A 12,980-nucleotide genomic window follows, 5' to 3' on the forward strand; every position below is an offset into this window, starting at 1 on the left:
TAAATAGTATATATGGAAATTAATCTTACATAACTAATTAAAAATCATCATAAAATATTAATTTACGTGTTTTTTTAGAAAGTAATTATTAAAAAAATCTATTATTGAATGAATGTATAAACTATAAAAACATTTCCCCAGTTTGTGTCTATATATGAAAGTTATCATCACATGAAAATTAATTTACGTGTTTTTTTTTCCAAAATTACTTCATGCATAAAGTTTGAGTAGTTTGTGGTTTGTGAAACAAACATTACTCAATCTTAGATAAACACTTCGAGCTAGAAATTTATTGACTTTCATCCTAGTTCAAGTATTGGTAACGAGCGAGAGAGCCAACTGAATTGATCAGACTGTCGTGTCCATGCTGAACTACAGAAACACCCATCATTTGCATCCGACTATATTGTTCTACAATCTACACACGAGGTGAAAAATCCTAATTACTCCATAAAATCTAACTATATTGTTCTGCCCAAGAATTAGTGCCACACCCCAAAGGGAAAAAAGAAAAAGAAAGTAAGCAGAAAAAAATATCATTAATATACATAATAGGAAAAAATAAAGAAAGAAAAGCAGAGAGTTTATTGGAAAAACTCATTTCACATGAACCATTTGTGAGAGGAAAGTTGTTAAATACCTGGAGCTGGCTTTTATGTTTCCTCGCCTTCCTCCAAACATTGATTTTCCAAAGGGGGCGTTGGGAGGGGAAAAAATGAAAATAAGAAAATAACAGGGCTTGAAATGGTTTGATCTGATTAAAGTGTCCACAATGAAAACCCAATTGAAAACTAAAAAAATAGATATAAATCATATTAAAGAAGGCCTTTTAAAGCAATCTTACAACAACAATGAATGTGATTCTTAATTACTATACATCAAATTGTATAACGGTCGTTTGATTGTTAAGCAGTAGTATTCTTCTTCACTGCACGCACACGACAAGCTGTCAAACCGGCAACTGCCATAGCAGCCCCAACTGTAAATTCGAGATACAAAGTTATTTAAAAGTTAAACACTTGCAATGGAAAAATGAATATTGTGCAAGTTCGTAGTGTATGCGTCAATCTGTCAAGTTCCGGTGAGAGGTAGATAAAATAAACGCACCTAAGGCAAAAATAAGAGAGTGGTGAAGAAGCTGGTGGTGTTGCTTCTTTCTCTGTGCAGTCTGAGTTCTGGAATGCTCAAATGAGGGTGTTCTGCAGCATTAACAATTTTATTATACACATTACTTGAATCACCTAACTTCATACTTACGTGAATACCTGCCTTTATTCCCAGTGCCTGAGTAACCTATACATAAAGATAAAGAGATGATAAAATACGGAACTCATAGGTGTAGCTAGAACATTATAATTATCATGTATGCAACTATATGGTAATCATGAGCTGAAAACGCATTACCTTAACCGAATCTAGTACTGTCCTTGGGAATGGAGCTAAATCATCCTTAGCAGCGATAAGGAGGCAAGGGGTTCTATAACCAGTTAGTTCTCCTTGTCTAACAACCTTCTCAAGCAAATCTCTGGATTTCTTCCATGAAGATTCATCTGAGCTGGAAAACAGGGAACAAACATTTTAAATATTGACACGGGAACAAAGTGCAGGAAATAGTTGTACTACAAAACAAAGAATTAAGACATACTACTTAGACTGGGGAAATTTATTCCATCCATGGACCCAACATAAAACATCCAGTAGTAAAACCACAAAATCTGATAATGTATGTTTGGTTGAGATTATTTATGAAAAAATAATTGCTTTTTTTCTCTTCAAAATTTTTCTTAGGAAGCTGAAAAGGCACAAATACTTATCCAAGATAAACTTATCTAATACATTAGATTCACTTTAATAGTTTAAGATGAAGTTTGCTAGAGAAGATAGCCTCACCTTAAACAACCAGTGCAATATAAAAAATACATGTCCCGCAGAAAACAGCTACATCACATGCAGCCAAACAATCCTGATTTGACAAAAATTGCAATAGTCCATCCTCAGGTATCTCGTGCAATATGAGAATTTTCCTAGTTACCTATATAGCAAACATCAGGATTATGAGTATATAGAATGCTTCTTGTACCCACTTAACTTCCACCACATATGGACCTTCCTATAGTAATCAGCAATAGAGTATATTGAGATAAAACGTGAGAGGGAGATAATATTGTTTACAAAATCATTAAAATGATAATCATGTTTTCTCATCATAGCATATTATCACCCTCACCCCTTTTAGTTCAATGACATTTGCCGCATACTGCTCAACTGTTGTTGGGAGTATAATTATTTGATAAAGGCCTACGAAAATGAAAGAGTTAATTGATGTTTAGGAGGAAGACAGCGATAAACAGTGAGTATATCAAATTTTACATGCTGATATAGATTAAAAGAAAAGGAAGCAAAATATACTCAGACACATTGACTATGATGATTGGTTCAGAAGCATACCTTCCCAGGTAATGAATACAGCAAAGCAGATTTCCCAGCATGTTTAGAACCAAAAACATAGCATTGGAACACATTTTTTCTGTTGTTTGCTTCTTGTGATCTACTGATCTTCTATGAGTGACACGGAGTGCTGCAGTAGGATTGCCGTTATATCCAATGTCAATCAAATTAGCCAAGCTACGTTGTGGTTCAAGTAATGTCTTGAGGGCCCATAACAAGAAACAATTTAAAAGATATATCAATAAAAAAACAATTTCCAACTAAATGTGAACAATTGTGAATATGCACAATTCTTTTCAATTTGCCTGAAATACAAAATATAAACGAAGGAACCCAAGTTAAATGGCTAGAGGGAACAACAATCCATCCCTTCCAAAAGATGAAATGAAACAGAGAATATATATATATATATATATATATATTCTCTGTTTCATTTCACAAAGGAATGAAAGGGAGGTCCTGCAAGGAACCACAAGGGAATAGTTTGTCGAGGGTAACAGATGGAATACAATGCCCAACCACAAAGGAGTTTTCTAAACTGAATGATAGTAACCAATATGTAACTTCCTTTGATGTATCTTTCCAAGCAATTAAATGAACGTAACTGATGGTGATAGTCTGATAGACATGTCGATTCTATAATTGGATGAGAAGACAACATGTTATTGTATCTGTCCTTGTTCTGATTATAATAATCATTGTGAAACTATTCCAGGAACTGGGTAAATTATGACTCAGGGCCTATCTCAACTCTCAACCTCACAATCTGTTCACTATTACTAACAAGGAAAAAACCATTATAGACCATAGAAATAAATAATGCTGACAATTAGAATTGGGAAACAGAAATCATTTCAGAGATTTATCCAAGAGTCAAGATTGAAGAATAAAGGAAAGCAATAAAATATCCACCTGAGACAGAAATCCGTTCAGAGAGATATAGCCCATATCAGTCTTCTCTGCTGCATCCTTATATGGAGCATCGTTCCATGGACTGAAATTCAAAAAACAAGTAAAAAATTTGAGATGCATAACTTTAGGTGGAAAAACTGAGAGAGACTGCTATAGATTTATTTCAACATGTGTATGATGTTGTATTCACTAATTGGGGGAAACACGAGAGAATGAACTACTAGAAATTATTTCTACCACTACTTTACATAGAAAGCATTCATTGTTGGAACATTTATTCCATACATCTCCTCAAGCAAGGCTTGCCAAATCCCATACGAGAAAGTTAACAAAAAACTTGTTCCTCCTGAATATCTCAATTTATATGCCAAAGAATTTTCTGTTGCTACCATATAGTATTCATCTCTACTTGGTGATAAATAAAGCATGTGAATTATTTTTTATCTACCAGATTTCATAAATTGGACTTTCCATTGGCCCCTAACTACCAATCCTCACATGAATTGCTAGTGACCCAATAAGTCCAACATTGGATTCCTTCATACATGTCAGTTGGACCAATGCTTCCATAGTGACTAGGGTGGAACTCTCATATCTGAAAGTTTTATTTCTTCAATATTAGAGCACATAAGTCATTTTCAAAGAACAACAAATGGATTATATCATTTCATGGTGGATTGGCAAATTCTTGGATTGAGATGGGTTATATCATTGCCAATGAATGTAGAGTCTGTCGTGGCCTTGACTCTACACATGTACAAGAATGTGTATGAATATTAAATTTTATTTTATAAAAATATTTTTTTTAAAATACAATATACTTTAAATGGATGGGTTGAATATTTATCCTTAAAATATGGTTAATGGATGAATTTTTCTTAAATGAATCATGGATAGATTTATATCAATTATAAATTAAAGAAATTATGGGGTAACATCAACTTTTTGACATGCTGCATCAATAACCATCAAGAGCAATGGTATTTGCCAAGAAAAAGACAAACAAATCAACGCATTACTCTAATTGTTTTCAAGTAATCGCAACTAAAAAAAGTAAGCATCACATTTTTTTATGTTTAGATTTCTCAGTAACTGAAACAATCCATTCCCCCAAAGTAAGAGAGATTTTCAAGCAGTTATAACAACACCGGTATGAAATGCTATAACCATACTCACAGTCATGTTTTTAAAAAAGGTCTGTGATGGTGATTTTGACTGCAACATTAAGGTTTTTTGGAGTTACTGCAACCTCAATTGTGGTTGCAATTTCCCAAAACATCAGATCATGAAGAAACCGCAATCACAATTTAAAACCTTGCTCACAATCAATAAAAACAAGACGCTAACAAGCCCAAAGGACTGGATCAAATGAATGTTAATAAAAGCGAAAATGAACCCTGCATAACTTGAGTTGATGAATTAAATAAAAGAAGAACTTACCAGCCCTAAGCTCTCATCATTATTATTTAAGCATTACCAACCAAGGTGACGTGAACAATGACAATAGCTTAAGAACTTAGTTGAATTCAAGCATACATTACCATTAGCCTATAAAACTATTTGTTTCATATTTAACTCAACATATTTTCCCCTTCCTTTTCCTCCAGTAATTTTGAGTTAATTCTTGTCCATCTCCCATAGAAGTTATGAAACACTATATTTACAAAACCTCATGCGGAATTGCACAAAATCCCCCAAAACAACACACACATATAAAGGGGTAACTTTAGCAAGTTCAAGAAGAAAGTTGTTTATAAATTAACCACAATATTTAACAAAAAAACAAGTAATTCTCCAGATGCACAACCAGTATATTATTCAGGCAGTTCTTATTGCAGTATGTGTTAGGAACCCATGAATGAGATATCTGAGAGATAGTATGGAAGAGGAAAGATTCAATAGAGACTGTCAATGATAGCTGAATCTTTACAGACAAAAGGAGAATTCTCCTTCCAAGATTTTCCCCTTTGACAACAGAGCAACAGCTTGGTTCCTTAACGTTAACATTTGGAAAGGATCCCCCTCCTACTATTTAAGAGAAGCCTTTGCCTTGCTCCTACAACTCTAACTACCTGAAAAATTCCATAAATACTCTTACCCACTCAACATATGCAATTACTTTTATTCTGCTGCTAAACCAAGTTTGTATATCATTATGTCCTCAAGGGTCCTATTAGTATGTTATTAAGTTTTGAACCTAGGAAGTTATCTAAAGCTCTCCTCTACTGACTGAAGCAATAAGTCAAGCCGTTAGAGGTAGTCAACAAGTTCTAGACTACTTCATCAAGGTAAGAAAGTACAACTATGCAGAATAAACATAAAATGAGGATGATACTATTAAGGGAAAGGTCACCTTTCTGGAGCAGTATCAAATAGCTTATCAACTTCAGCAGGTCGTAGGGATCGATCCTAGAAAAGCATCAAGTTTCCAAAAAGAAAATTAGAAAAAGTATATTGCTGTTATGCATGGAAATTGGAAAGCCACCTAAAGGGGATGTTTAAAGCACCTAGTAGTGGTCAAGATAATCCAAAAAAGTTATACATACTTTATCTGTATCTAACAACCGAAAGATACCATTAAGAAACTCTACAGCTTCACCTGTCAGCTCCAAACTCAGCAAGATAATGTCTAAAGACAGTAAATCCATGCATATCATTTACAAGTTATACAACAACCACAAATGATAAAACACTTTTACAAAAATGTTTTCTAAGACTTGATGCCCTAAAACAAGGGGAAATGTAATGCTTGGTAAAAACTAAAAAGAGAAACTATGTCTAATGATTCTATGAAAATGATCATCTGATTGAGAAGGCATGCATCATTAAACTATACCATTAAATATTTGCATCCTCTTTTCAATTCAACAATGAGCAAAAAGGAAGAATATTATAATACATCAGGTACTAGTTGTAAACTAATTGAAATCCAAACTGCCATACTTATACAAAGGCAATGAATACCACACATCATATAAGAGTTATATTTTAGAACAAATATGTAATCTCCAATCCTAGTGATCTGAGTAGTTCACAGCTGTCAGCTAACATTTCCTACTTGTTTGGTTTTTGGCAATCATCAATCAACATTGAGAAAACATAGAATTAGTAAGTAATGGCTAATATTAATAAAATAAGTACAACCCATATGTAACATTTTAGTTTTCCTCATTTAACAATTACAGAAATTTCTGTTATGGTAAATACAAGTATAGAGATTACAACAATTGAATGGTTGGTCCAGTACTCGAACCTCTTCCAACTAAATCAAACAAGAAGACCAAAATGGAACTTCATAAACAGCCAAAACCAAGAAAGAAAAAAAAAGCACGACCTGATCAGAAGCCTGCTTAGATGGAACTGGAAGGAAATCATCCCAGAGTTTTAAATCATTATCGTATCCAAACTTTCTTAGAACAGCCCACAATGTCTCTGTTTGCCCTTTCTTTAGAAACATATTATGGACATAAATAAACCCTGGAAATGTAAGACCAATAGAGTTGACTCCTTCAGGTACTTTCTGCTCTACAATTGTTTTGACTTCTGCTATTTCAGAAGGCTGCAATGGTGCACTGAAGCATCTAACCTGTTGATATATGCATTATCAAAACTAAAGGGGATAAAACTAACTAAATATTCAAAGTATATATTGAAAAAAAAATGGTTGGGAGAGTAGTTTATCAAAAACCAGAAACTCGTTTAGTTCTTCATCATTGAGGGCACCATCCATGTCATGATCACAAAGAACAAATATTCTTCTTAATGCCCTCACACATGGATCTGTTAAAGCATGCCTTTTATAATCAAACAATGGATCTACTGGATGCAGTACTTCTTTTTGGGCAAAATAAAAAACTTGAGGGACCTAAAAATAATCAAAATTAATAATTAAATATAAGGCACCTGAGTTTTACAAAATAGGGAGTCAAATTATAACTCCAACATCATCAAGAAGATATCCTTATATGCCTAGAGCAAAACAGTTGCACTATCGCATAAATGCTCAAGTTTCTTAGGATTATTATAATGACTGGTGCTCTAAGAAAAACACATGAATGAGTGATCTTTAAAACAACAAAAATACAATCCACTCGTGCATTTTGACATTGTTTTGTAACCTTATAACAGACTAACTATAAACTTAAAATTTGCAAGGCTAAACAATAGATAAGCATGACCAAGGTTTTAAAAAACGTTTGCGTCTGCAATTTCACCCACAATGTTGAGAGGTTTTAGGGGTGTCCACCACTGCAATTGTGACAACATAGGCCACATTTGTCTACAATTTCCCACAATATCAAGAAACAAAATGAAACCGCACCCCTGAACACAATTTAAAATCTTGAGCATGAGCAAGTAACAATGATGCAGCAAACCAACACACCTGATAAAGTGTAGCTGCAGAGCACTCAACACAGGTGACAACTTCAATGAAATGTTTCATTATATGAGTGGTGAGACTCTCTAAGCTCACTAGCTGGTTTTCATCCCGCAGGTCAAGCTTGCAACCAACCACAATCACAGGCACCTTCACCTGCGTCACGATAAACAATCACAGGTGCAGTTCAATTCACACTTCGTTATTACTAAACTGAAAATTGTGGTATGTGACTCAAAATCACTAAAGGCACAAGCGGGAAGGTTTCTTGTGGTGCTGTCATAACTGAATTAGTTTTGGCACCAAAGTATAGTCTTTGTTCCTAGGACTAGCATCTAGAGTGTATATATGTTTGATCGTGTAATTCATGGAGGGCTGGCTGAAAAACTGAGGAGTTGCAGAAAATTCAGAGAGTTCATAAAGGAGATAGTGAGCTAGGTGATTGAGAGAGGTTTTGAAAAGAAAGAAGCCAAGAGAGATCAAAGCTGCTTGTATTGAACTTATAATTTCATGATCAATGTGATGATGATGAGCTGCATTTTACGGTGGATGTAGGCACATTGTCGAACCACGTAAATCTTTGGGTTCTTGCTCTGCTGTGTTTGTTTTCTGTTTTCTGGTTGTTGTTTTTTTTTTATCTTGCAGGTTCTTTTGGTAGCAGAACAAGGAACAGAACCAACAAAAATGCCAGTAACTAAAAACAAGAAGCAAAACCAACCTCCAACTTCTGCAATTCAGGGAGCCAGTAAGTAATCACACGCTCAAAGCTCACCGGTTCATCACAAGCATAGGTTAAAACCACCGCATCAGCTCGCTTCAATTCTTCATTGCGCGCGCCTTGTTTTGCCAAGCTAAAAACACAACAAAACACACGTCCTTACTCAAATAAAATTCGAGAGCTACAAAAACAGTAAAGCAATGCGGGTGTCTCGACGAAAGTGGTAATTCAGTCAAGAAGGTTCGCACGTAGGTTTTAGGTCAAAAAAAATTGAATCATACTATTTCAGTTAAATCTAGGGCTTATCTTTGATTAACCAGTTGTTTCGGAAAAGGAATACGATTTTTGTTATTTATTTTGGTTTAGTTTCTTCAATGGTGATGGAATGCAAGTGTGGTAGGGACCTGGAAGGTGACTCAATGAGGGTAAGAGGAACGGAATCGGGGAAGAGATTATGGGGCAAGCGAGTAGGGGGCAGCACGGGCGGAACGGACTTGGGGAAAGGCTCCGTCGCCCACGACGGCGATTCTAACTTCCCTACGGCCGCCGGCGCTAGAGGGGCCTACCATTGTATCAAAGCGGGAAACGAAGAAAAAGAGACCAAAAAGTTCAGAGCAGACGTGTCTTAATTTTTAGAAGTTTTAAAATGTTCTTCTTAACTGTTTAGTTAATGTTTCTTTGGGAGAAAAAAAATAGTGTTTTTAATCTTATTTTAAATCTTTGCTTTTGTTGATTCCCAGACAGTGCAAAAGGGTGTCATTCCTTGTTACTCTACATGGGAGTATTTGAAAAGGAAGGGTGTGGAAAATTTTCTGGATTATTTTAGTAAAGCTATTTCTAGTGTGACAAAATGGAGTCCGGATCAAACATTAGTACAAGAAGCATTCAAAATCATTGAGGAACAAGCTCACACTGAAGGAGCATAAGAGTTGTTGGTTATCCTTATCAATGGTTGAGGAAAAGGTTGAAGAATCTTAGGAAACAACTAAGACGTTAGTATCATTTCCGGATTACACACATGAGTCCGTTTAAAGGAATGCATTTATTATAATTGGAGTTAGAATGAACATGTGTAGAAATCTTTAGAAAATTAAATTGAAATTTATTTTTGGATATTTATTGTATTGTAATTCTTTCTGCATAATTATAATTATAAGATTGTTGTGTTTGACGGATTAATTGATCTTTTGATGTGTGTTGGTTGTTGAGTGTTTTTAATATTTTCATATTTTTGACCTATGATTTTAATTACTTAGATTTTAATATGATTATGTGAAATTGTTTGAGGGGTTTTACTCTCCATGTTGTGAGAAACATTTTTATATAATTTGTTTGTGTTTTAGTCAAGATCTACTAGATTAGCGTAATTGATTGTTATATTGGGATCACAAAATTGTGTGTAAAAAATAAATTGAATATGTATTAATGTGTGAGATACACGTAAACATGTGATAGGGAGTTGTGATATGATGAGATATTAAAATTATGAACATGAGATATGATTGTGAATAGTTGTGTGGTTAATACTTGATATGATAATACTTATGTTATAAGTTGTGAATTATACAATAACACAACTAGTGTTTACCTTGAGAAAAATATTTATGCGTAATGTGTTAAAAGGAAAGTGTAGGGTTTCAAGTTAAGAACCTCACGTGTTAAATTGTAGCACAACACGCGAGGTGTTAAAAGAAAAGTGTAGGGTTCCGGTTAGGAACAAAAGATGTTAAATTGTAACATAATGTGTTAAACGTGTTTGAAAATAAGTGTGAGGTTGTGAGTATTGTATAATTCATGAGCAGTGTTTGCGTGCAAAAAGTTATTTTAGGAATTGAACCTGAATCAAAAAGGTGAGGCCCTAACGGATTCTTCGAAATCTAGGCATTGAGGGTAAATACACTTGAGTTGAATACTCCTTTAATCCTATGTTGATCTCGTTGGAACATTCTCATAAAAATAAAATAAAGTTATCCTGATTGGTCATCTTATGATTTTACTTAGTGAGAGTAACCTCACATACTCATTGTGTGTCATGTCTTGTTATATAATCTTTAGTGCCCTGGTATTATTTTTCTAACATGGTATCACATTACATATGAGCTTAAGTTTTAGTATAATGGTTAAATAACGTTTGTGAATTGTTTATTATGAAATTGATGAGTGTTGTTACGTCATGAATCAAGTGTGTGATTCATATGTAATGTGATTGTTGATTGAAAAAAAAGTTTTAAATGATAAAATGGTGAATTGACGTGGATTGTATTAAGTTGAATCATGTGATAAATATTTTTATAATATATTTTGTTTATGTATTTGTTTACCTCTATTTTATTTAGAGGTGCGATAACTCACTCTCTTATGTGTTGTTTCTATTTGGATCCTATGATGATCTCGAACCTTATATTTGTGGAACAGATAACCAAGTGAATGTCTTCAAAGATCTCGTATTAGAGATGGTAGAACACAATGCTCTGGTAGGATGTGACATTGGGATATGAATTTCAGTTTTAATTGCACAATATCTCAAACATATATTTTACTTTATTTTATCCCGCTGCTTAACTTGAGTCATTTTGTAAACTTGGATGATATTTTTTTTGAACTAAAAATATTTTTAATAAGTTTTATTTAATAGTAGTGAAGTGAATATGATCATTTTACTTATGTGAATTTATCTAAGCAATTTGGATAAAATTGATTTAATTAAATTATAAATTTTTATATATTTTTATTAATTATATGTATGTCCTAATAAAGGACGTCAGAAGTGTCCCATACCAAAAGTATTTTTCATTGTGTTAGTTCCATTTTCTTTTTGGTTATAGGGCATCCCGTTACTGATCCTCGTTTCATTCCAATTTGGAAGCTTCAGAAATTCTTGGAAGTTGGTTAAGTTTGCCAACATTTCTGCACGCTGAAGTTGGTTTCATTGATTCTCAAATATGCAGTGGATGACGTACATTTCCCAATTACCATATTTAATACAGTTTTTCAGTTAATTTTTCTTTGTGTAGGTATACTATTTCGTTTATAGATTTGGTGGTGTTGTAAATTTGCAATTACTTGCATAATCTCTCAACCAACCAAGGATGAGGGTTTTGTTCACCTAAATCTTGATTCTGGATAGCTCGCTATTTTTCCCGATTTGGTGTGTGAATATATGTTTTTTTTTGGACATACGTACCCAAGAAACTCAAACTTAATCGACTCAAGTACACCAACCATTATCCACACTACACAGCATATTAGCGTGATGATAGATTTTCAAAATTTTCATGTATAAACTTTTCTAATTACCTGCTTCACACAAATCCCGTTTGTAATATTACTACAATTATCATATACTTTCCTATGATTGAATACACGTGTTATCATCAATTTATCGTCTCCTTCTAACTTGCCTAATCCGCAATGAACATTTAATTAGTTACGTTATTATGGCACCAGAAGTATTTAATGTTTTCGTGAAGCTAGCCAGCTAGGGTCGTTATATAGCTTTTATTTTGGCGAGATTACCTATATTCTTTAACAATTACCTTTTTTTAGAGGACTTTAACAATTATTTATATTTATACGTGTCTATGTATCTTAGTTTGAAATTTAAATACATTAAATATATTTTGTATTTATATTTTGTGTACTCTTAATGTAAAAAAGTTTACATCATTACCTAATAAGAAATGATTCTTGACATGATTTTTATTCTAATTATCATAAAAATTAATAAATTTATCATATATAATAATTTATGATTAAATAATAATATATTAGTGGATAAATAATTTGCTCTTAATTAAATAAGACATGGCTTAATAATGATATTCTAATTAAGCAAAAAACATTAAAAAAAAACCCATTTCGCCAACTTTGGTGGAAAATAAAATGACAACTACAAAAAGAAGTGCAAAAAATGTAAAAGGAAAGGAAAACAAAGCAGAGAATTGTCACTTCGTTAGTTACTATTATTGCAGCTTAGACAATTGCTTCATGCATTAATTTCATAACGTTGGGAGAATTTAGTATGGTGGTTTAGAAAGTTAGTTGGGAGCATCCGCATACGTACAGAAAACTTAGATAACATACGAATACCTTCTTTCATACTATTTTGCTTTTGTTCCTAGTTTATTAATCATTGTCTGTGTTGTACACTTTTTTGATAACTCAAATTGGGATGATTAGATGCATCTTTTATATTTTGTTTGGTTTCAAAGAGAGAAATAATACTGAAAAAAATTATACCTTTTCTATAAAACTTATATTTTTTTACTTTCTATTTTAATTAAAAAATTTACTTACAATTTTATCATTTCTGTTTCCATCTTCTAAATCAAATACAGGTTGATAACCAAAATAACAAGCTGAGATTCAAAATTAAATTATTTAGAAAGGTCCGAGGAGATAGTGTGACAAAAAACACACGAGAACTGCAACAACAACAACTAGAGATACATGGAGGGGTTTACCGAATCCAACCCACACCCACGAATAACCATGCCAAGTAGCCAACAACGTCGAGTCCCAATG

At 33.3% G+C, this 12,980-nt stretch overlaps 1 pseudogene; it reads right to left on the minus strand.

Moving 5' to 3' along the window:
• Positions 1-587: 587 nt before the first annotated feature.
• Positions 588-9,103, minus strand: LOC114390138 (annotated as a pseudogene).
• Between the last annotated feature and the right edge of the window lie 3,877 nt (positions 9,104-12,980).

The sequence above is a fragment of the Glycine soja genome, chromosome 2 (assembly GCF_004193775.1).
Source record: "Glycine soja cultivar W05 chromosome 2, ASM419377v2, whole genome shotgun sequence".
NCBI classification, from domain to species: domain Eukaryota; kingdom Viridiplantae; phylum Streptophyta; class Magnoliopsida; order Fabales; family Fabaceae; genus Glycine; species Glycine soja.